At 39.7% G+C, this 26,506-nt stretch overlaps 2 pseudogenes; both read right to left on the reverse strand.

The window, feature by feature from the left end:
* Positions 1 to 280: 280 nt before the first annotated feature.
* Positions 281 to 22,670, reverse strand: LOC137241755 (uncharacterized; annotated as a pseudogene).
* Positions 22,671 to 23,102: 432 nt separating this feature from the next.
* Positions 23,103 to 26,258, reverse strand: LOC137241756 (T-complex protein 1 subunit eta-like; annotated as a pseudogene).
* Between the last annotated feature and the right edge of the window lie 248 nt (positions 26,259 to 26,506).

The following is a 26,506-nucleotide window of genomic DNA, read 5'->3' on the forward strand; positions in this document are numbered from 1 at the left end:
CGTGTTCAACTCTTACCTATCCAGAATCAACCCCGACATACAAAATATCCCTGCTTGCAATATGTCCCCACATGACACCAACCATCTCTTCAATTGTAATGTGGAACCAACTCCTCTAACACCCCTCTCTTTATGGTCCACCACTGTTGAAACAGCAAGTTTCCTCGGACTCCCGTTAGAGGACATTGATGACAATTTGTGATTGGTCAAACCTATTGGATGGGGCGAAGCACTGCTACAACAACAACATCAGAAGGAACTCGAAGACGATGCCTCAAAACTAACAACCCAAAGCAATAATTATCATTTCGCTGACACAAATTTTATAGTTTTTTTTTCCATAGTTGGGCACATCTTTTCATAATATTACTTAACAATTTAAGATTAGACATTTATTTCAAGTTGTATTTTGACTTACCAGCAACAACAGAATCATGTTTAATTTTACCCCGCACAATCATTATAGCATCATGTAACGACGCTCAGTTTCTTCCAAAAATTGTTCGGCACTGCCACGTAAAATCAATGTACATGTTCATATCACGATCTGCAAAATACTGTGTACCAACATCACCAATTGTTAGTTTACATAACACAATATTGGCGTCGTACTTAGCTAGTTTATTGTACAGGATAGGCCATTCAGCATCAACAATTTTCTGATACTCTTGAACATTATCAATACGTACTTCAGAATTATCACGCTCAGCCTTGAATTCCAAACCTATATTTAAAATTGCGATTTTATATTTTTTGTATGACGTTGGATCCACCAAAGAAAAGCAACACGTCCACAACCATTTTAGAAAAGAAATATTTTTGTTGATGAATAAGTTTGGAGGACATTGCTGTGGCAGCGCATTTTTACAACAAAGCACGTTGTTGTTCCTTTGATTGGCGCTTCGACATGTTCAGTCATGTCATATTTTGGTCATGCATAATTGTAATGCTTTGCGTATAGCTTTTATGATGATACGTGGATGCACGCCTTCCTCAACATATGGCTTAACTTGTTTTAAGATTTCACCTGCTTAAAGTACTACTGAAGTGGTGCCATCGCAGACCTGATATGAGAAACATTTTTATTCTACCCATTCTAATATAACAAAAAACGTACCTCAGCATTTTGAGATTTGGCGATGTCGACTAGAGTTTTACGGCTGGATGCACAATATCCAGTATTTTCATAATGGTTGCCCCATCATTTTAAATTGTGGCCCTACCACTGGAATCAACAATATGCTTGTCCATACTGCGTGAATCCAATGTAGTGCGTACAGTGTCCACAATTGAATGCGAGGCATTGATGGTGGATATGAGTTGAGGTTTACCTTGAAAGCTATAGGTACCCAAACACTTTTTACACAAAAACTCATGTGCCCAATACAAGTTCAGGACGTTCATGTTTATCGACACGCTGTCCGGTGTGGTCCAAATGTTGGAAATATTCAGCTGGCACTGTTGAGAAAAAATATGAATCAATGAACACAAGTAAAAGTGAAAGATTTTTTTTTTTTTGACCATCTGTTGTTACTTTACACATTAGACATTGGAAACGACGACCAGCATCTACAAATTGCATTTTAGCCTTCCCAACGATTTCATCTAATTGGACCCAATTCACCAAAATGTACAATGGGTGGCTCATATTCACTCTCAACCGTGCGTGCCATTGGTGAGATGGTAAGTGTAAAGGACAAAGCTGTTGTTTTTAATAAATCAGCTGTTGCAGGTATGCAATGCAAAAAGGCCTGCGAATGAGAAAGATCAATGTAATTGTCAAACAAAAAATTTATTTCGAATATCAATACCTAACGTAACGTGGCGAGGAGTTACCCTGATCTTGTACCACATATTTTGTGGTCACCAATGGTGGCAATAAACCTTGTTGATTAGTAATAAAAGCACCACCAGCGCTGATTTTCAATGATATCGCTTATCGGATTTGGCATCTGATCGGGATCTAAACGGCGTTGCGCTTGATCATACTGTTGCGCCTGTTGATATATACCAGTACCAGGTGCAGGTGGTTGCTAAAGAAAATAATACAAAAATAATCATCAGCAATATCTGAAATATATTAGTTGTATTAGTATACATTATAACCAGGACATGCGGGTATTGGGGGTTCACCCGGCATGGGGGGCTGACTGGGCATTGGCGCCTGTCCAGGTTTTGTTGGTGGCATCATTTCACCCATGTAACCACCTGGATCACCTGGTTGTTGTAGAGGATAACCTGGCTGTTGAGGTTATGGAGGACAACCAGGTGGACCAAGTTGTGGTGGATAGCCCAACTGTTTGGCATTGGCAGATAGGTTGTTGCTGCTGCTGTCGTGGCATTGCACAGCCCGGTTGCTGTTGTGGTATATACCTTGGCATAACTGGATGTGGTGTCATTGCCCCACCTGGTCCAGTAGATGCGGGCGGCATACCTGGAGGACCAAAATAGCGACCAACAACAACAGCTTGGATAAGCTATATATTTTGCGCTGGCAACCCCTTGAATCAATTTGGTATTTTAATCGCCTCTTTCGACAAGCATACCTGCCGCGGGTATATTCTTAGCCCCTAACCCACTGGGGGTGTACTTCGCGTATCTCAGCCGGGGGTGGAGAGTCAGAACGAAATCCTCCAAATAAACAAGTAGGCGGAAGAGCAGTATTTGTTTGGATAATAGTCTAGTTGAGGGGTCGACTGCTAATACGCATCAAAAAATAACGAGAGGGGTGTCAAAAGACGCGTATTAATCTCGAGAACAATAATCCGAAGGCAGAAAATAAAAAGTTTAACTCGTTCAAAAGATATTAACGAAAAACCGAAAAATAACCCGCGGGTACCTCCGTAACGGGGGGTGGAATCCATAGTATTTTTGCGCAAAACACCCTGGGCTACGCCATGCCAAGTCCGGGTGTGTGGTATAACCGTGGCTACTGCCACGGTGATGCACAATTTTTTTTGTGGGTACAAACATAACAACAACCACATGAAAATCGCCAACTCAACTGCAAATATCTCCGGACAGAGGTTACATTTTTATTTTCCGCCTTCGGATTATTGTTCTCGAGATTAATACGCGTCTTTTGACACCTGTCTCGTTATTTTTTGATGCGTATTAGCAGTCGACCCCTCAACTAGACTATTACCATAGGGAAACGACCACCTTCATCAAAGCAGCGATAGTCACATTTTTCGCAATGTTCATTTACATACAAAAACAATTACCCCACCTGATGCTGAGGGACTATTTTTTCTTGACTTTCCAATAAACGTGCATTAAAAGACAACATAACAGTAATTGAAACATGTTATAACATATCTTTTCCGCAATCACAAAAGAAATTGCATGCACGAATTGAGTTATTCACTGTGAAGCATATATGACACTACTTTATTTTTGCTTGGATTCCAAGCTAAAAAAACTGACGAAACTTTATCGGAACTTCAAAACACAAAAACAATTTCTATCATGAAAAATCGAGACCACTATTCCCCCAAAATTAGTGAATTTGACATGTTTTTGTTTATATCTTACATTTTATTTTTACATTAACACTTTTAACAATAAAAACAATGCAAATAACTTGCGAAAATTATTTCGGTCTCTAATGGTTCACTTTTCTCACAAGAAAGTTGATTTTAATTGTGTTTTTATGCACCAAATTTTCAAACTAAAAACAAAATTTTCATATGTCAGGAAAAAATAAAGAAAAAAAGGCCGAATATCAAAAAAACCTATTGAAATACAAACTGGCTCGTTTGTTTTTAGTGAACTAGATTGTATTTTCCTTGTGTTTCGTTAATTTTTTCAAATATAGTTTACACACTTACACCAGTACTGAAGCCGTATTAGGAGCAGAGCTGTAAAAGTGTGCAATCATTTCAAATTTTAAATCATTGATTTAAGAATGCTCTTTCTTCATTCTTTCATTCCTTGTTAAGGAATTTGGGTTAAAAGTCAACCCATTCTTCATTCAGTGGTGGGAAGAAAAGAATGCACTCTTGAACTCTTCGAAGAAAGAATGAATTAATTGAATGAAACACAAAAAGTTTTCAACACAGAATAAGCATTCAAATGAATGCAGCTTTTGATAAGTGTGCACACACTTTTCTAGTACCAATCAATTATGAAAAATGTTATACAAGCACAAAGCCCGCTCAAATATCACATGGTTGTTTTTAATTAAAGCCACTTCAAAATATCAACACAAAAATTTAGTTATTGACAGTGATGACAGTTTTTTCGTTATTTAAATAGTAATAAAGCACAAAGAAGTTAATTGAAAAATCATTTTTATTAAAATTATTCTAAAAATTTAATAATAAAAAAAGTAAATGACAAATATTTCAACATCCCTGTTCCGAAAATTGTTATCGTTCTAAATAAGTGCTGCCAATGTGCCATATAAAAGGTACTTGCATGTAAAAGTACTAACCTACATTTGAACGTCCTCAATTGGTGTTTAAACAATTGAAAAGAAGCAATTCATTATAAAAGTCTTAGTACAAGTTCCTTCATGTATTCTTCTTAGCGGTATATGGTCAAATACTGTATCTCTATACTGGTCCGTGGGTTTGCAAAATGCAATAGTAATATCCGATTTTTCTCTATGTATTTAAAACTTGTAAAATATAAAATTGGCTCCAAAGTGCCACTGGTTTTTGGGACGGAATGATAGCAACTTCAGATGAAAGATTCAGGTTAACCCCTTTTCTGGTCAACGCGTGCCTTACATGTGGATCACCACAAAAATTATCTTTTTAAAAGCTAAACAGAAACATCTATGTGCATAGAAATTTCCTTGGATTTCCGTTGATAAGTCCCTCAGTGGACGTGTCGACTGTGCATGACGAAGTACTGGTAACGTAAATAGAGAAACCAAGAACCGACTTAAAAGTTTTCAAGTTTGAAAACTGGAAAAAAATTTTAATTTTATTACATTTATTGTGAGTTTCTTGGCGGATCGGATTAAAACGATTACATCGGTATGGGAAATTACGACAGCGAATCAGCGGAAGTTAATTTTGAAAATTATTTTGTTTATATAGAGGAGTATATTCATTTGCTAAAACCATTAGCCGAAGCGGTAGATTTTTTGCAGGGTGATAAAGAAATGCTATATGGTTACCTGTTGCCAACACTTGCCACCATTTGTACAAAGTACAACAACTTAATTACAACAGATAAACTATCATATTTTTGGCAAATTGTGTCACCCTTGATCGAGGCTATCAGAGAGCGCTTTAAAAACTTATTTGCACTTCAAGAAGACGTTAATGAAGCCATAACTGCATCAGCTTTATGCCCAGACGTAAAGCTCCAATGGGTACATGCACTGGATCCTATATATGGAGACGCAAAGGTTTCAGAATTGAGCGAGAGGGTCAGAAGTATTCTTTCGATGGAGTGCCGAAATGAAATTGTCGCAACTAGTTCCTTAAACAATAGACCCCAATTTTTCGATTTTGGAAACAGAAGTAATTAAAATTTTAGTTTAATCATATATCACATAATATATTTTAAGGTTTTCCAAAAATCATAGACGAAGCTGTTGCATCCGAAAATTTGATAATCAATAAAGCCGAAAATGAATATTCCAATTATATTGCAGATCTCAGCACTAATAAAGGAATGCTTTATAAGTATCCAGAGCTGAAAAAGTGCTATATGAAATTTAATACTCCTTTACCCTCATCAGCATCAGTAGAGATATTGTTTTCAGCAACAACTATATTGAATGCGCCCTCGCCGTGGATCGCTTTCTGACGAAAATTTTGAAAAGCTTCTCTTAATGAAAGTTAACTCTTTTTAATATGGTTTTGCTGTTGATATATTCTAAACTTTGTTAATTTTTTATAAGCGTTATAACAACTTTAATGTTATATACCCCTACATTTACCTCAAATTGCAATTACATTTGATTACCATATGAAATATTTGATGACGTGTTTCAATTTCGGGCGATTTTCTCTTTTTTATCATAATTAAATGGGTTTCATTGTGATACCTCAATCAACATTTACAAAATTGAGTATCTGGTATACAAATACATATTTTGCCTAGTACAGGGGCCCTATTCGCTAACTGTGAGTTTTAAAGTGTACACAACAAATTGTGTAAGCTGTGAAATTCTGATTCTGTAAAGCAAAAATGTGAACAAAAAAACTCACTGATAAAAACTTCGTGAGTTTTCTTGGCAGCCAGTGTACACTATTGTGACATTCAAAACTCATACGCACTGTTGCAGAAGGTCTTTTTTGTTTTCATGGCGTTTGATGAATATTTTCTCACTGACATAAGACTTTTACATTCAGCGCCCATTCAGCAAAACAATGTACACAATAATTTACAGAATCGCATGAAAATTTAAAGTGTAAATTGTATGTGCAAATGAGTTTTCAATGAGTGTAAATTTTTCAGTTTTGCACAGTTAGTGAATTGATCCCCAGGAACCATCGTCTCGCCACAATGGCATAGCGTACATGAACTGTCAAAAATACACGCATGGTCATGGAAACGAACATGATGGGACGCTAGACGGAACATACGCCGTTTCGATTAAAAAATTACATATTTCATCACAGAGATTTATAACCTTTTAAAGAAAGCATTCCTTTAACATACCTGTATAGCTACTGAAGTATAAAAATATCAACTCTGATATAAGAAAATTAGTACTGAATTGTAAAAAAGTGTGCATTCATTTCAAGTTTACATTCAATAAAGAGTGGGAATGGCTCCTACATTCACACTCTCGCCCCGATTCTGAGCGTTACCGGTAAAATAGTACCCAGAACGTTATGTAACCGAATATCGTTACCAGTTCTTTTATCCGCGTTTCTGGCCCAAATGGTAACGCAGTCATCACCAAAAAACTCACCAGTGGCTGTGGAGAAATTTGAAAGGTAGTTTTCTTCGCTTTCACGGTTGCCACTTCGGTCCAGTTGGACCAAAAATGGTCCCTTCCAACCCCATTTGGTTCGCTGGTCCCTTTTCTTCAATTTTGGTCCTTTTTAGGCAGTAGCCACGATTGGTACTTTTCTTTCTTTTTCACTCAGGTAAAAATCCACAATATTGCCCCAAAAATTCGCCGCACTTTCGTTAGCCCCCATATAATTTTGAATTTACTTCAATGGAACTCTCACCATAAAAAATTGCTCAGTCAATAACATGTACCAGAACAATAACATTCACCTAGGATATAATTTATGCCAGGCATTAAAAAGAAAAGTGTTGGCAAACACATTGTCGTTAATTGTTGATGAAATAACCGACTAATCAAAAAAACTCTTCTTTTATAATAATATTAATAACGGCTAGATATTTCGATCGGTTATACAACACTATGTAAAATATATGAAAATAAAAATTGCTTCTCGTCTAGCATAGCTTATAGCGAGCACTCAGCCGTGAGTCTAACATTTTCAAAACTTATACAAAGAAATTCTATGCATTGCTTCTCGTTTGGCACGTTGATATTTAAATCTTTCTCACCCAGCTCAATGAGTTCAAAGAATTCCAGGACTATTGTGGTGTTAAGCCACGCAAGGTAATTGAAAACTAAGTATCTTGGCACCAGAAATATTTTAACTCGAAGACAGAAGGAAGCAAATGCAAAAGAGATTTGATTTCGGATGAAATGTTTTGTATAAAATTATTCCCGTAGGTGCTAGCAGAGCCCCTAAGGCCTGGGATCAAAACTCACACTTATTGAATCTAGGCTCTGATATGAAGTTTAAACGTTAAGGAAAACAGTAAGCATCTATAAAAAGAGCACTAACAAAATTGCCTAGCTTCATTTATGATTTACTGAGTTTTCCACATACATAGTTCGGCTACACCAGAACGCAAATTTTGAACCGTTTCTTACTAAAGCCTAACGGCACTATACATTTTATTTCATTGCAATCAACAACATATGGCTAGAACCAAGAGCTTTGTGACCAAAACTAGGTTCACAACGTTTGGTTGGTGAAATACATAGACTTATCCTATGTCAAAATATAGTACCATTTTTGGGTTGGATGCACATATATTTGTTTGTTCAGCTTGAATTGAAGGAAGGTCTTCACTATGTTTAGTAAAATTTTATATGGAAACATCCTAAAATTTTGTATTTTATACTAATAAAATAAAACAAAAATTTGGTCTTTTTTTCGATGAATTTTGGTCCCAAATGAATACATGGTGTGGCAACCGTGTTCGCTTTACCGAAAATGTCTCACTTGTTGTTACGAGGTTAACGAATAAATGGAACGATGTGTATATGCATATTATGCATGATAAGTTTAGTTTCTACATAGGTATATTGCAATTTATTCTGTGAAAGTACATAATGTAAACATATATGTATAGCAAGAGGCAACACTTTTTTACTATTATCTTTACTTATTTGCGCTTACAATTCTTTATTTTTCAGTTTTGCCTTTTTCTAAACAACAGCTGTTGTGTGGTTATTTTGATGTAACCACCTACTTTTTTGGGTAAAAAATTATCCGGCTACTTTCGCGGGTAGAATACCAAAAGGGTGTAAAAGTTGCCACATATTTTCGTTACCGTGGTGAGGAATGTTGTTACCACACTAGAATCAGGGCATCTATATTGAATTATATTTTACCATTCAATAGCACTCACACTTTAGGGTTGAGTTAAAGTATATTAAACTATTCAGGAATGGGAATTTATAATATGCAACCAAAAATCACAAATTTTTAAAAGAATGCTGAGAGAATGCACACTCAATTGATTCAATCTTTTTACAGCTCTGATTAGGAGGGAGTGCGACAAAAAATTGAAGATAAAATACAAGAAAAAATACACGAAAATAAAGTAGTGTCATATAGGTATGACGCAGATGCTACCAAAAATGCAATAACCTACATCCATTAAAACTTATTTGATTTTGGTTCCTTTGTGGAAAATATAAATGTATTTTAATATAAAATGCAAATACCGTAGCGCACAAAACACTTAATTTAAATTTAGTTTTTATTATATCCGAAATTATTTGTAAATCAATTTTTATTACTCTGCTGTTGCTGCGCTTGTAGTTTCAAGCTGAAAATAACAAATGGCGGATTCGCAGAAAATTGTAATGTAAGAAAAGGCAAGCATATATGGATCGGACATTTCAATTAGGCCATCTCATTCTGTCATACTAACAATTGTGGAACAATGTGGGATATTTTGTTGTTGGTCGCCATTTTCGGTCACTAGATTTTTGCTGGGATGTAATATAACAATATTTTGCTATGTACAGTGCTGGCCACTTAGACGACGCTGCAACAATATAGCTCAAAGCAATTAATATATTTTTTATGTTATTATTAAAGTACTTGTTTCTTTTTTATATCAACCAATTAAGCGAGTTTATGTTATTATTAAAGTACTTACTTCTTTTTTATATGAACTGTATTAATTTAAGTTGCAATTTCATGTACATATATAATAAGGGATGTTGTGATACGATTGCTGTCGGAATTAGATTTGAAACCAATCAATACTCCTGCTAAGGGTTGCAGAATTATTGATTGAATGATTAGATTTAGAACAATAATAAGTCTGACTCAATTACTAGGCGTACATTTTTAAGTTCATCAATTACGACAGCAATCTGATTCCACGACACCTTTGAATATTCTTGATCTGAAAAAAGAGTAAACCTAATATAAATTTCTACTAAGCTTTAAGTTGTAGATTATTCAAATAATTGGAGTTTTTTCTAAAGCTTAAAATTATTTTCTGCTCGCTTGGAAAATATTTCAATTGGAAAACAAAAACCAATTAAGCGAGTTTATTTATTATTGAAGTACTTACTTCTTTTTTATATGAACTGTATTCATATAAGTTCTAATTTCATGTACATATATAATAATATTGAAAATAATAAGTATTGAAAATTAAATTTTTTTGGTTCATATTTTATTCATATGGCTGCTCCAGGTAAAGTAAATCTGCAGGTAAAATTCCAGTTATATGGCGGTTATATAAATGGTAAAACTGCAGTAAAATTGATTGTCAAATGACTCGAAAATGTAAAGTGAAAGGAAGGAGAATATGACCGCCATTTGACGAGCATTGTGACGTGTGTGAGCAGCACAGTACTATGCTGACATCCTATAGGTGGGAGCGGAATGCACGATTACATTCATAGGAACGAAACGGAAAATTTGGTAACAAAACCTAATCACGCCCATGGAAACGTGACTATGAATATAACCGCTGGGAAAAGTCACAATGACCGTAATATGACTAGTCAAATTACGTGGAGCGTTTTTGCAGGGATTATATTATATTCATAATAATTAAATGCTTACAAAGCATAAAGTAGCGAAGGCACGGTCCTGCGTAAGCACATCGCTTACCTGTGTTGGCAAAAGATATGATGATACTGTCTTCGATAGATAGTCGGAACAGCCGCTACTCGGCGATGTAGAGATGACCTTTGTGTCGGTGGCAGCAGTTACAACAGCAGTTTCTGACTTTGCATCATCCGTACAGTGTGATGAATGCTTCTCTGCCTTTTCCAATTGCCTGTCGGCAGCAATTTTTGCTATTTCTGGAGCTAAAGCTGTAATGCAAATAAATAGATGGGTTAAAATGGTTTTCGTATGTTATTCAATAACTCACCGTCTAATACCATCATCACAGCCTTCTTATCGATTTTGAGTATGTGTACTGTTTCAGTATTCAGACCCAGTTCGTTTGGTGCAATATTTTCGATTTGGTGTAACATTTTCAAGTCTCGTATATCATGAATATGTAAACTATCCGTTAGGCGCGTTCGATTCATTCGTATACTGTGTATATTTGAGCCGTAGACGCAATGGTAGATATTTTGATATTTTTTAAAGTGCAACATTTGTAAACAGTTGAATTTCTCTGCTGTCACCATCACCACTAGAGAGCTATTGAAGAGACGCTCCAAGTCACGCTGTGGCCACCTTGTCGCAGTTATTGGTGGAGAAAATGCGAAGCCATCTTTACCATCTAATACGTAAATTGAAATATAGAGGAAGAAACATTTTATATTGAATAAAATCAAAAAATGATGGTTGTGTTAAAATGGGGTAAAGTATTGTGTTAAAGTATAGCGAAGTTTGAATAGGTCTCATTCTTCATTCTTAGAAACATGCACGAAGGTACCTCGTAAGATATTAAAAATCCTCAACGCTTTTTTTGCAATAACTTAAAAAAAACTCATATTCATCAAATTTCTGTGTAACTTCTACATATCAATAGCTACCTTTACCACCAGAAGGAGTCGCTATTGCTTCTACGCCTTTGCTATTGTTTCCTACATCGATGAGCTTTGTAATAAAATAAACAGCTATCTCTCCCTGACTAGGGTAGGCACCTTGTTGTTGGTGTGAGGGCTTAGCCGATCTCCATAGCGCCCGACTATTAGGCGGAGCTGTTTAGGACTGGCATCAACGCCGTTTCTCCTCATAGGAGGGCGGCGGGATGTCAGTGACCAAGAACTGCCAACCCCCTAATCCAGGGTGTTATGCGGACCGTGCCTATTGGACGATTTGCAGCCAGGGGATAAATTCGGCTGTGTTCGAACGGCGCCTTCCCGATACCGGACTGCCTCGGGAAGTATTGATGACCTTACCACAGTAAGGGGCGCTGCTGTGGCTGACGGTTCTTTCCCCGTATATAATACTGGACCGCTGAGCCCGCCTTGTCGGGCAGGTGGTCGTACGACCAAGATGAACGACTCATTACCAAATTGTAATAAGGAGGATGATAAGAGGACTGAATCGCAAGCCAAGGACGACGAATACGCATTTAGCGATGCGTCTGACTCGGGGGGCGAGAGTAGTGCTGATTCAATGAACTCCGTGTTGGAAAAGCACACAAATGAGTAGAAGAGTGGAGAAGGGTACGGAGTAGAGGAAGTAAAAGAGATCTCTCGCAGTACCGTGCAGCACTAAGAATTGTCCAACGCTTTGGAGCAGTGTTCGACCCAACAGAAGTGGAGATCGAGCGCTTGGAATGGGCCCATGAGGCGGTAGAAGTAGGTCAAAAGCAGTTCAAAAGGTTTGCTGCTAGAAACCCTCGGTTCTGCAATTGGTACAAGGAGGAAGAAGCGTCGAATGATAGAATTAAGAGGAAACGTTCGGCGGAAGGCGACAAGCCTGCTTTCAAGAGGCAAAAAGGTCCCAGTCCCACAGCCGCGAGGCAGGTATTCATATACGCTGCTTAATTACACTACTGAGGACCTCGTAGTGGGGGCCGTTGAGCAAAGCAATAAGCAGGCACTTATCGTGGCATCCTGCTACATGACCCATGCTGCGGAGGTTCCACCGATGGAGTGCAAGAGGCTAGTACAGGACGAAGGGCGGTTGGTCATAGGCGCGGATGCAAATGTGCACCACAATGCGTGGGGAGGAGCAGATACGAACGAGAGAGGCGCATCTCTATTTTGTTACATCCTGCAAACCAATTTGCAGATAGCCAACAGGGGAAATGTCCCTACATACATTGGTCCAACATCCAGCAGTGTTTTGGATATTACACTCCGAACGTGATATATCAAGGTATGATTGGATGGTTCTTGATATACCATCCTTCTCCGACCATGCGTATATCAGCTTCAGCATCCCCTAAAGAGGGTAGGGAAGGGAGGAACCCTAGGTTAACAAACTGGACTAAATTCCAGAAATAGGTAGAAACGAAACTGGGACAACCTAAAGAGGTTGCCAATGTGGAAGAACTGGAGGAGTCTAATGAATTCCTAACAAGGACGCTTATGACTGCGTATAACAAAGCTTGCCCTCTAAGAATATTCAGAGGAAAAGCAAAGCCGCCATGGTGGAGCAATGAGCTGAGTCCTCTAAGAAGACAGGTAAAATACATGTTTAAGCTAGCAAAGACTGCGGAAAGCGAAGCGTGTCGGGACGAGTACAGGGATCTGCTGAGGATCTACAAGCGTGAAATTTCCATGGCGAAGAGAATCTCATGGAAACGTTTCTGTACGGACATAAAGTGCTCCAACGAAACAGCACGCTTGAGAAAACTCCTAGCAAGGGGAAATATAGTCCAGGGACTAATAAAGAATGAGAACGGGGAATGGTCACGTAATAGTGAGGAATCCCTTGAGGTGCTTATCGATACATATTTCCCATCGGGAGATGGTTTAGAAGAGCCAGCCGACAGCACTCACACTTCGATCACGGAGCGGGTAGTGCCGGGCTTGGTGACCGATGCCAAGATCGAATGGGTAGTGAAGACGTTTTCTAAGTTTAAATCGCCGGGCCCAGATGGTATTTTCCCGGCCATGCTACAAGTTTCAAGTAGGGCGGTCGTGGAATGGCTTAAAATAATATTCGATGGATGCATAAGACTGAATAATGTACCGCACTCTTGGAGAACTGCTCGTGTAGCTTTCCTACCAAAGGCGGGGAAGATCGGTCACGTGTATCCCAAAGACTACAGACCCATCAGCTAACATAATTTCTGCTCAAAACCTTTGAGAGGCTAATAGATGTGTACATAAAGTCCAACGTAGATGAAAAGCTGCTCTCCACAACACAGCATGCGTACACCAAAGGCAATTCGGTAGACACCGCATTGCATAGGGTGGTAATAAGCGTAGAGGAAGCCCTGGAATATAAGGAATATGCTCTGGGAGTCTTCTTGGACATTGCCGGGGCTTTCAATAATGTTTCTAAATGGACGATTATGGATGGTCATAATTACATTAAAGTACATCCAGCCTTAACCAGATGGATCGGCTGCATGTTAAATTGCAGGAATATTACATCACAATGGGGATTGTACGAGGCCACGAAATCAGTGGACAGGGGAACAACGCAGGGAGGAGTGCTATCACCTCTGCTGTGGACGCTGGTCATCAACCAACTGCTCAGGCGATTCGACGAGTAACCCGTAAAACCTACGGCTTACGCGAATGACGTTGCAATTGTGATAAGTGGAAAGTGCCTTCCAACGATTAGCTCTTTGATGGATCGGGCGCTTCGGCATATTCATACCTGGGCATCAAATGTCGGGTTGAAAGTCAACACGGATAAGACGGATATGGTCTTGTTTACAAAAAGGTACAAGGTCCAAAATTGAATCAGGCCTAAGCCAGAAGGGGTGGCCCTACAGGAGAAACCTTGCACAAAATATCTAGGAATCATCCCAGACAGTAAGCTGTCATGGAAGCTCAACGTGGAGGAGATGGTGAAGAAGGCTTCAACGGCACTTTATGCATGTAAAAGAATGCAAAAGAAACGGCATATACGATCAGAAGGCACTCGAAGACGATGCCTCAAAACTAACAACCAAAAGCAATAATTATCATTTCACTGACACAAATTTTATAGTTTTTTTCTTTGGGAGTTGTACACAATCTTTTCATTATATTACTTAACAATTTAAGGGCCTCATTCTGTATTGCGACCGATAGCTCAGACGAACGATTCGCCTCAAAATGATTTCGTCTAGCAATGGTATTCTCTATCATTTTCATTCGGTCTTTACGTTTCTGACTCACAGGAAGGCAAAAGTAATTGTCAAGTGATAAGTTGCCATGTTGTTGTTGTTGTTGTTGTTGTTGTTGTAGCGATTAGGTTACTCCCCGAAGGCTTTGGGGAGTGTTATCGATGTGATGGTCCTTTGTCGGATACAGATCCGATACGCTCCGGTAACACAGCACCATTAAGGTGCTGGCCCGACCATCTCGGGAACGATTTATATGGCCACATTAAACCTTCAGGCCATCCCTCCCTCCCCACCCCCAAGTTCCATGAGGAGCTTGGGGTCGCCAGAGCCTCGTCTGTTAGTGAAACGGGATTCGCCGCTCGAAGGTGAGTTTGACAATTAGGTTGGAGAAGCTATATATTGCGCTACACAACCCCTTGAATCCCGATAAGTTGCCATCGTTTAACATAGTGCAAATACACTAGCCATTCGTTTCTTCAAAGTAATCACATTGACCCAAAACACTTGAATTAATGTTATTAGCTGTAGTCATAACAGCACCACCACAAGCTTTCATTGGACGTTTCCAATCTTCTTCTGGTACACGAACAGCACAGAACATATGATGTGCAAAATACTGTGTAGCAACATAACCAATTGGTAGTTTATATGACACAACATTGGCGCCTTACTTAGCTAGTTTATTGTACAGAATATGCCATTCAGCATCAACAATTGTCTGATACTCTTGAACGTTATCAACACGTACTTCAGCATTATCACGCTCAGCCTTCAATTCAAATTCTATATTTAATAATGCGATTTTAATTTTATTGTATGAATTTGGGTCCATCAGAGGAAAGTACAGCGTCCACAACCATTTTAGAAAAGAAATATTTTTGTTGATGAATAAGTTTGGAGGACATTGCTGTGGCATCGCATTTTTCCAATAAGCACGTTGTTGTTCCTTTGATTGGCGCTTCGACATGTGCAGCCATGTCATATTTTGGTCATGCATAAATTGTAATGCTTTACGTATAGCTTTAATGATACGTGCATGCACGCCGTCCTCAATATATGGCTTAACTTGTTTTAAGATTTCACCTGCTTAAAGTACTACCGAAGTAGTGCCATCGCCGACCTGATAAGAGAAACATTTTTATTCTACACATTCTAATATAACAAAAAACTTACCTCAGTATCTTGAGATTTGGTGATGTCGACTAGTTTTATGGCTGGATGCACAATATCCAATAGTTTCATAATGGTTGCACCATCCTTTAAAATTTTGGCCTTACCACTGGAATCCATTCTGCATGGACCCAATGTAGTGCGTACAGCGTCCACAATTGATTGCGGGGCATTGATGTTGGATATGAGTTGAGGTTTACCTAGAGAGCTATCGGTACCCAAACATTTTTTATTTTTTAGGGGTTTATGCGGCAGTTACGAACGTACGTACCAAAAACGTGTCAGCTGACACGACCTATCTTATGGGTGTGCAATGTAAACGAAAACTCGCCGACGTGCAACGCCCGTACGTACGTAGCCCGGAACGTAGAAATCAAAACAATTTTGATTTTTTCCGTAAGAACGTGTCAGCTGATCGCTCTCTCACTAGACAGAGTTGCCTAGTAAACTTTTGTGCGCTAATTTTTGACCGTTTGCAGTTTTATGCAAAAACACCTAATTAAAGTTTGAAAAATTGTGAAAATAATTCGAAATAATTATGTAAAAGTGCAGATTATAAATATGTAATCTATTTATATTTATTTAAGATTAATTCCAGCCTTTTACAACACAAAAAATTAAATTGGAAAAAGTTGATGTTTCCATAAGCATGCATGCAAAATGGTCAATTGCAACAGTGCTAATCTGTAAACAATACACACACAAATATGTTATGTACATGTACACAGACGCACACATTGATTCCTACGGGCTTGAGGGTTCGGTCAAACGTGCTTCGTACGACAAACGTCCGTACGTACGGCACACGTCGGTGGGTAATTGCCGCTTTAAGTTACTCCCGCACCGTGGCTAGGGAGGTTGATTATAAATCGAATTATTTGGCCCATTCAATGAATTAAAGCGCCATCACCAATTACGAGTTTTTTCTCTATTTTATTTCTATATGTGGCGTGTAGCCATGTGTTTTTTATTCCGTTATGTTCACTTATGTTCCGTTAGTTCACTTTTAATTATGAGAAGTTTCTCTATTTTATTGTTTGTTATTTTTTCCAATATGTGGCGTGTTGCCATGTGTCTTTTGTTCCGTTATGCTTATTTACACTTGTTCCGTTATTTTTTCACTTCTTTTTAATTGTATTTTCCCGTTATGTTGCGTCACGCCATTCGAATACTTCTAACTCTAGTTTAGCGAAGCATTGCACATCCAAACTCCGCCAATTCATCAGAATGGAGTGCAGGTGCCACCCTTAGGTCCATTTTAGATTTCGGCTCAACCAATTCAAGCCCAAAATTATTTGGTTGAGCCGATTGTAGCACTGCACTGCACTACCACTCCGATGAAAGGACAAGAACGGAATGCAAACATTTTTTATTATCGACACGCTGTCCGGTGCGGCCCAAATGTTGGAAATATTCAGTTGGCACTGTTGATAAAAAATATGGATCAATGAACACAAGTAAAAGTGAAAGATATTTTTTACCATCTGTTTTTACTTTACACATAATACATTGGAAACGACGACCAGCATCTACAAATTACATATTAGCCTTGCAACGATTACATCATATTGAACCCAATTCACCAAAATTAAAAAGGGTGGCTCATATTCACCCTCAACCGGGCGAACCATTGGTGAGATGGTAATTGTAAAGGCCAAAGCTGTTGTTTTTCATAAATCAGCTGTTGCAGGTATGCAATACAAAAAGGACCTGCAAACGAGAAAGGTCAATGTAATTGCCGAACAAAACATTAATTTCAAATATCAATATCTAACGTAACGTGGCGAGGAGTTACCCTGATCTTGTCCCACATATTTTGTGGTCACCAGTGGTGGTAATAAACCCTGTTCTTTAGTAATAAAAACACCACCAGCGCTATTTTGATTTTCAATGATAAAGCTTATTGGATTTGGCATCTGATCGGGATCTAAACGGCGTTGGGCTTGATCATACTGTTGCGGCTGTTGATATATACCAGTTACAGGTGCAGGTGGTTGCTAAAGAAAATAATACAAAAATAATAATCAGCAATATTTGAAATATATTAGTTGTATTAGCATAAATTATAACAAGGACGTCCGGGTATTGGGGGTTGACCCGGCATGGGTGGCTGACTGGGCATTGGCGCCTGTCCAGTTTGTGTTGGTGGCATCATTTGACCCATGTAACCACCTGGTTGTTGTAGAGGATAACGTGGCTGTTGAGGTTGTGGAGGATAACCAGGTGGCCAGGTTGTGGTGGATAGCTCGGATGTTGTGGCATTGGCAGATAGCCAGGCTGGGGAGGTTGTTGATGTTGCTGTTGTGGCATTACATAACCCGGTTGCTGTTGTGGTATATACCTTGGCATAACTGGATGTAGTGTCATTGCCCCACCTGGTCCAGTAGATGCGGGCGGCATACCTGGAGGACCATGTTTCTCATGGCCACCAAGTGGCTGGTGCATAGAGTGTTAAGGTGGACCGGATTGTGACTGCATTAGACCAGACTGTCGTGTACCTTTGAATATTCTTGATCTGAAAAAAGAGTAAACCTAATATAAATTTCTACTAAGCTTTAAGTTGTAGATTATTCAAATAATTGGAGTTTTTTCTAAAGCTTAAAATTATTTTCTGCTCGCTTGGAAAATATTTCAATTGGAAAACAAAAACCAATTAAGCGAGTTTATTTATTATTGAAGTACTTACTTCTTTTTTATATGAACTGTATTCATATAAGTTCTAATTTCATGTACATATATAATAATATTGAAAATAATAAGTATTGAAAATTAAATTTTTTTGGTTCATATTTTATTCATATGGCTGCTCCAGGTAAAGTAAATCTGCAGGTAAAATTCCAGTTATATGGCGGTTATATAAATGGTAAAACTGCAGTAAAATTGATTGTCAAATGACTCGAAAATGTAAAGTGAAAGGAAGGAGAATATGACCGCCATTTGACGAGCATTGTGACGTGTGTGAGCAGCACAGTACTATGCTCACATCCTATAGGTGGGAGCGGAATGCACGATTACATTCATAGGAACGAAACGGAAAATTTGGTCACAAAACCTAATCACGCCCATGGAAACGTGACTATGAATATAACCGCTGGGAAAAGTCACAATGACCGTAATATGACTAGTCAAATTACGTGGAGCGTTTTTGCAGGGATTATATTATATTCATAATAATTAAATGCTTACAAAGCATAAAGTAGCGAAGGCACGGTCCTGCGTAAGCACATCGCTTACCTGTGTTGGCAAAAGATATGATGATACTGTCTTCGATAGATAGTCGGAACAGCCGCTACTCGGCGATGTAGAGATGACCTTTGTGTCGGTGGCAGCAGTTACAACAGCAGTTTCTGACTTTGCATCATCCGTACAGTGTGATGAATGCTTCTCTGCCTTTTCCAATTGCCTGTCGGCAGCAATTTTTGCTATTTCTGGAGCTAAAGCTGTAATGCAAATAAATAGATGGGTTAAAATGGTTTTCGTATGTTATTCAATAACTCACCGTCTAATACCATCATCACAGCCTTCTTATCGATTTTGAGTATGTGTACTGTTTCAGTATTCAGACCCAGTTCGTTTGGTGCAATATTTTCGATTTGGTGTAACATTTTCAAGTCTCGTATATCATGAATATGTAAACTATCCGTTAGGCGCGTTCGATTCATTCGTATACTGTGTATATTTGAGCCGTAGACGCAATGGTAGATATTTTGATATTTTTTAAAGTGCAACATTTGTAAACAGTTGAATTTCTCTGCTGTCACCATCACCACTAGAGAGCTATTGAAGAGACGCTCCAAGTCACGCTGTGGCCACCTTGTCGCAGTTATTGGTGGAGAAAATGCGAAGCCATCTTTACCATCTAATACGTAAATTGAAATATAGAGGAAGAAACATTTTATATTGAATAAAATCAAAAAATGATGGTTGTGTTAAAATGGGGTAAAGTATTGTGTTAAAGTATAGCGAAGTTTGAATAGGTCTCATTCTTCATTCTTAGAAACATGCACGAAGGTACCTCGTAAGATATTAAAAATCCTCAACGCTTTTTTTGCAATAACTTAAAAAAAACTCATATTCATCAAATTTCTGTGTAACTTCTACATATCAATAGCTACCTTTACCACCAGAAGGAGTCGCTATTGCTTCTACGCCTTTGCTATTGTTTCCTACATCGATGAGCTTTGTAATAAAATAAACAGCTATCTCTCCCTGACTAGGGTAGGCACCTTGTTGTTGGTGTGAGGGCTTAGCCGATCTCCATAGCGCCCGACTATTAGGCGGAGCTGTTTAGGACTGGCATCAACGCCGTTTCTCCTCATAGGAGGGCGGCGGGATGTCAGTGACTAAGAACTGCCAACCCCCTAATCCAGGGTGTTATGCGGACCGTGCCTATTGGACGATTTGCAGCCAGGGGATAAATTCGGCTGTGTTCGAACGGCGCCTTCCCGATACCGGACTGCCTCGGGAAGTATTGATGACCTTACCACAGTAAGGGGCGCTGCTGTGGCTGACGGTTCTTTCCCCGTATATAATACTGGACCGCTGAGCCCGCCTTGTCGGGCAGGTGGTCGTACGACCAAGATGAACGACTCATTACCAAATTGTAATAAGGAGGATGATAAGAGGACTGAATCGCAAGCCAAGGACGACGAATACGCATTAAGCGATGCGTCTGACTCGGGGGGCGAGAGTAGTGCTGATTCAATGAACTCCGTGTTGGAAAAGCACACAAATGAGTAGAAGAGTGGAGAAGGGTACGGAGTAGAGGAAGTAAAAGAGATCTCTCGCAGTACCGTGCAGCACTAAGAATTGTCCAACGCTTTGGAGCAGTGTTCGACCCAACAGAAGTGGAGATCGAGCGCTTGGAATGGGCCCATGAGGCGGTAGAAGTAGGTCAAAAGCAGTTCAAAAGGTTTGCTGCTCGAAACCCTCGGTTCTGCAATTGGTACAAGGAGGAAGAAGCGTCGAATGATAGAATTAAGAGGAAACGTTCGGCGGAAGGCGACAAGCCTGCTTTCAAGAGGCAAAAAGGTCCCAGTCCCACAGCCGCGAGGCAGGCATTCATATACGCTGCTTAATTACACTACTGAGGACCTCGTAGTGGGGGCCGTTGAGCAAAGCAATAAGCAGGCACTTATCGTGGCATCCTGCTACATGACCCATGCTGCGGAGGTTCCACCGATGGAGTGCAAGAGGCTAGTACAGGACGAAGGGCGGTTGGTCATAGGCGCGGATGCAAATGTGCACCACAATGCGTGGGGAGGAGCAGATACGAACGAGAGAGGCGCATCTCTATTTTGTTACATCCTGCAAACCGGGACAACCTAAAGAGGTTGCCAATGTGGAAGAACTGGAGGAGTCTAATGAATTCCTAACAAGGACGCTTATGACTGCGTATAACAAAGCTTGCCCTCTAAGAATATTCAGAGGAAAAGCAAAGCCGCCATGGTGGAGCAATGAGCTGAGTCCTCTAAGAAAACAGGTAAAATAAATGTTTAAGCTAGCAAAGACTGCGGAAAGCGAAGCGTGTCGGGACGAGTACAGGGATCTACTGAGGATCTACAAGCGTGAAATTTCCAGGGCGAAGAGAATCTCATGGAAACGTTTCTGTACGGACATAAAGTGCTCCAACGAAACAGCATGCTTGAGAAAACTCCTAGCAAGGGGAAATATAGTCCAGGGACTAATAAAGAATGAGAACGGGGAATGGTCACGTAATAGTGAGGAATCCCTTGAGGTGCTTATCGATACATATTTCCCATCGGGAGATGGTTTAGAAGAGCCAGCCGACAGCACTCACACTTCGATCACGGAGCGGGTAGTGCCGGGCTTGGTGACCGATGCCAAGATCGAATGGGCAGTGAAGACGTTTTCTAAGTTTAAATCGCCGGGCCCAGATGGTATATTCCCGGCCAGGCTACAAGTTTCAAGTAGGGCTGAATAATGAATGAACTGCTCGTGTAGCTTTCCTACCAAAGGCGGGGAAGATCGGTCACGTGTATCCCAAAGACTACAGACCCATCAGCTAACATAATTTCTGCTCAAAACCTTTGAGAGGCTAATAGATGTGTACATAAAGTCCAACGTAGATGAAAAGCTGCTCTCCACAACACAGCATGCGTACACCAAAGGCAATTCGGTAGACACCGCATTGCATAGGGTGGTAATAAGCGTAGAGGAAGCCTTGGAATATAAGGAATATGCTCTGGTAGTCTTCTTGGACATTGCCGGGGCTTTCAATAATGTTTCTAAATGGACGATTATGGATGGTCTTAATTACATTAAAGTACATCCAGCCTTAACCAGATGGATCGGCTGCATGTTAAATTGCAGGAATATTACATCACAATGGGGATTGTACGAGGCCACGAAATCAGTGGACAGGGGAACAACGCAGGGAGGAGTGCTATCACCTCTGCTGTGGACGCTGGTCATCAACCAACTGCTCAGGCGATTCGACGAGTAACCCGTAAAACCTACGGCTTACGCGAATGACGTTGCAATTGTGATAAGTGGAAAGTGCCTTCCAACGATTAGCTCTTTGATGGATCGGGCGCTTCGGCATATTCATACCTGGGCATCAAATGTCGGGTTGAAAGTCAACACGGATAAGACGGATATGGTCTTGTTTACAAAAAGGTACAAGGTCCAAAATTGAATCAGGCCTAAGCTAGAAGGGGTGGCCCTACAGGAGAAACCTTGCACAAAATATCTAGGAATCATCCCAGACAGTAAGCTGTCATGGAAGCTCAACGTGGAGGAGATGGTGAAGAAGGCTTCAACGGCACTTTATGCATGTAAAAGAATGCAAAAGAAACGGCATATACGATCAGAAGGCACTCGAAGACGATGCCTCAAAACTAACAACCAAAAGCAATAATTATCATTTCACTGACACAAATTTTATAGTTTTTTTCTTTGGGAGTTGTACACAATCTTTTCATTATATTACTTAACAATTTAAGGGCCTCATTCTGTATTGCGACCGATAGCTCAGACGAACGATTCGCCTCAAAATGATTTCGTCTAGCAATGGTATTCTCTATCATTTTCTTTCGGTCTTTACGTTTCTGACTCACAGGAAGGCAAAAGTAATTGTCAAGTGATAAGTTGCCATGTTGTTGTTGTTGTTGTTGTTGTAGCGATTAGGTTACTCCCCGAAGGCTTTGGGGAGTGTTATCGATGTGATGGTCCTTTGTCGGATACAGATCCGATACGCTCCGGTAACACAGCACCATTAAGGTGCTGGCGCGACCATCTCGGGAACGATTTATATGGCCACATTAAACCTTCAGGCCATCCCTCCCTCCCCACCCCCAAGTTCCATGAGGAGCTTGGGGTCGCCAGAGCCTCGTCTGTTAGTGAAACGGGATTCGCCGCTCGAAGGTGAGTTTGACAATTAGGTTGGAGAAGCTATATATTGCGCTACACAACCCCTTGAATCCCGATAAGTTGCCATCGTTTAACATAGTGCAAATACACTAGCCATTCGTTTCTTCAAAGTAATCACATTGACCCAAAACACTTGAATTAATGTTATTAGCTGTAGTCATAACAGCACCACCACAAGCTTTCATTGGACGTTTCCAATCTTCTTCTGGTACACGAACAGCACAGAACATATGATGTGCAAAATACTGTGTAGCAACATAACCAATTGGTAGTTTATATGACACAACATTGGCGCCTTACTTAGCTAGTTTATTGTACAGAATATGCCATTCAGCATCAACAATTGTCTGATACTCTTGAACGTTATCAACACGTACTTCAGCATTATCACGCTCAGCCTTCAATTCAAATTCTATATTTAATAATGCGATTTTAATTTTATTGTATGAATTTGGGTCCATCAGAGGAAAGTACAGCGTTCACAACCATTTTAGAAAAGAAATATTTTTGTTGATGAATAAGTTTGGAGGACATTGCTGTGGCATCGCATTTTTCCAATAAGCACGTTGTTGTTCCTTTGATTGGCGCTTCGACATGTGCAGCCATGTCATATTTTGGTCATGCATAAATTGTAATGCTTTACGTATAGCTTTAATGATACGTGCATGCACGCCGTCCTCAATATATGGCTTAACTTGTTTTAAGATTTCACCTGCTTAAAGTACTACTGAAGTAGTGCCATCGCCGACCTGATAAGAGAAACATTTTTATTCTACACATTCTAATATAACAAAATACTTACCTCAGTATCTTGAGATTTGGTGATGTCGACTAGTTTTATGGCTGGATGCACAATATCCAATAGTTTCATAATGGTTGCACCATCCTTTAAAATTTTGGCCTTACCACTGGAATCCATTCTGCATGGACCCAATGTAGTGCGTACAGCGTCCACAATTGATTGCGGGGCATTGATGTTGGATATGAGTTGAGGTTTACCTAGAGAGCTATCGGTACCCAAACATTTTTTATTTTTTAGGGGTTTATGCGGCAGTTACGAACGTACGTACCAAAAACGTGTCAGCTGACACGACCTATCTTATGGGTGTGCAATGTAAACGAAAACTCGCCGACATGCAACGCCCGTATGTACGTAGCCCGGAACGTAGAAATCAAAACAATTTTGATTTTTTCCGTAAGAACGTGTCAGCTGATCGCTCTCTCACTAGACAGAGTTGCCTAGTAAACTTTTGTGCGCTAATTTTTGACCGTTTGCAGTTTTATGCAAAAACACCTAATTAAAGTTTGAAAAATTGTGAAAATAATTCGAAATAATTATGTAAAAGTGCAGATTATAAATATGTAATCTATTTATATTTATTTAAGATTAATTCCAGCCTTTTACAACACAAAAAATTAAATTGGAAAAAGTTGATGTTTCCATAAGCATGCATGCAAAATGGTCAATTGCAACAGTGCTAATCTGTAAACAATACACACACAAATATGTTATGTACATGTACACAGACGCACACATTGATTCCTACGGGCTTGAGGGTTCGGTCAAACGTGCTTCGTACGACAAACGTCCGTACGTACGGCACACGTCGGTGGGTAATTGCCGCTTTAAGTTACTCCCGCACCGTGGCTAGGGAGGTTGATTATAAATCGAATTATTTGGCCCATTCAATGAATTAAAGCGCCATCACCAATTACGAGATTTTTCTCTATTTTATTTCTATATGTGGCGTGTAGCCATGTGTTTTTTATTCCGTTATGTTCACTTATGTTCCGTTAGTTCACTTTTAATTATGAGAAGTTTCTCTATTTTATTGTTTGTTATTTTTTCCAATATGTGGCGTGTTGCCATGTGTCTTTTGTTCCGTTATGCTTATTTACACTTGTTCCGTTATTTTTTCACTTCTTTTTAATTGTATTTTCCCGTTATGTTGCGTCACGCCATTCGAATACTTCTAACTCTAGTTTAGCGAAGCATTGCACATCCAAACTCCGCCAATTCATCAGAATGGAGTGCAGGTGCCACCCTTAGGTCCATTTTAGATTTCGGCTCAACCAATTCAAGCCCAAAATTATTTGGTTGAGCCGATTGTAGCACTGCACTGCACTACCACTCCAATGAAAGGACAAGAACGGAATGCAAACATTTTTTATTATGGACACGCTGTCCGGTGCGGCCCAAATGTTGGAAATATTCAGTTGGCACTGTTGATAAAAAATATGGATCAATGAACACAAGTAAAAGTGAAAGATATTTTTTACCATCTGTTTTTACTTTACACATAATACATTGGAAACGACGACCAGCATCTACAAATTACATATTAGCCTTGCAACGATTACATCATATTGAACCCAATTCACCAAAATTTAAAATGGGTGGCTCATATTCACCCTCAACCGGGCGAACCATTGGTGAGATGGTAATTGTAAAGGCCAAAGCTGTTGTTTTTCATAAATCAGCTGTTGCAGGTATGCAATACAAAAAGGACCTGCAAACGAGAAAGGTCAATGTAATTGCCGAACAAAACATTAATTTCAAATATCAATATCTAACGTAACGTGGCGAGGAGTTACCCTGATCTTGTCCCACATATTTTGTGGTCACCAGTGGTGGTAATAAACCCTGTTCTTTAGTAATAAAAACACCACCAGCGCTATTTTGATTTTCAATGATAAAGCTTATTGGATTTGGCATCTGATCGGGATCTAAACGGCGTTGGGCTTGATCATACTGTTGCGGCTGTTGATATATACCAGTTACAGGTGCAGGTGGTTGCTAAAGAAAATAATACAAAAATAATAATCAGCAATATTTGAAATATATTAGTTGTATTAGCATAAATTATAACAAGGACGTCCGGGTATTGGGGGTTGACCCGGCATGGGTGGCTGACTGGGCATTGGCGCCTGTCCAGTTTGTGTTGGTGGCATCATTTGACCCATGTAACCACCTGGTTGTTGTAGAGGATAACGTGGCTGTTGAGGTTGTGGAGGATAACCAGGTGGCCAGGTTGTGGTGGATAGCTCGGATGTTGTGGCATTGGCAGATAGCCAGGCTGGGGAGGTTGTTGATGTTGCTGTTGTGGCATTACATAACCCGGTTGCTGTTGTGGTATATACCTTGGCATAACTGGATGTAGTGTCATTGCCCCACCTGGTCCAGTAGATGCGGGCGGCATACCTGGAGGACCATGTTTCTCATGGCCACCAAGTGGCTGGTGCATAGAGTGTTAAGGTGGACCGGATTGTGACTGCATTAGACCAGACTGTCGTGGCATTGGACCCAGTTGTGGTGGCATTTGCTGTTCACCTGTTTGCTGGTATGGCGATGTAACACCGCCTGCATATGATGTTGGTGGTGTAGCTGACCAGTCTAAAAAAATAACAAAGTTCATTAGACAACAATTATTTAAAAATGTTTGTTTGCGTATAATGCTTGTTTTGGTGGTGGCATATGAGGCAAGCCAGGTAT

This window comes from Eurosta solidaginis, chromosome 2 (genome assembly GCF_040869045.1).
Source record: "Eurosta solidaginis isolate ZX-2024a chromosome 2, ASM4086904v1, whole genome shotgun sequence".
Classification (NCBI taxonomy): domain Eukaryota; kingdom Metazoa; phylum Arthropoda; class Insecta; order Diptera; family Tephritidae; genus Eurosta; species Eurosta solidaginis.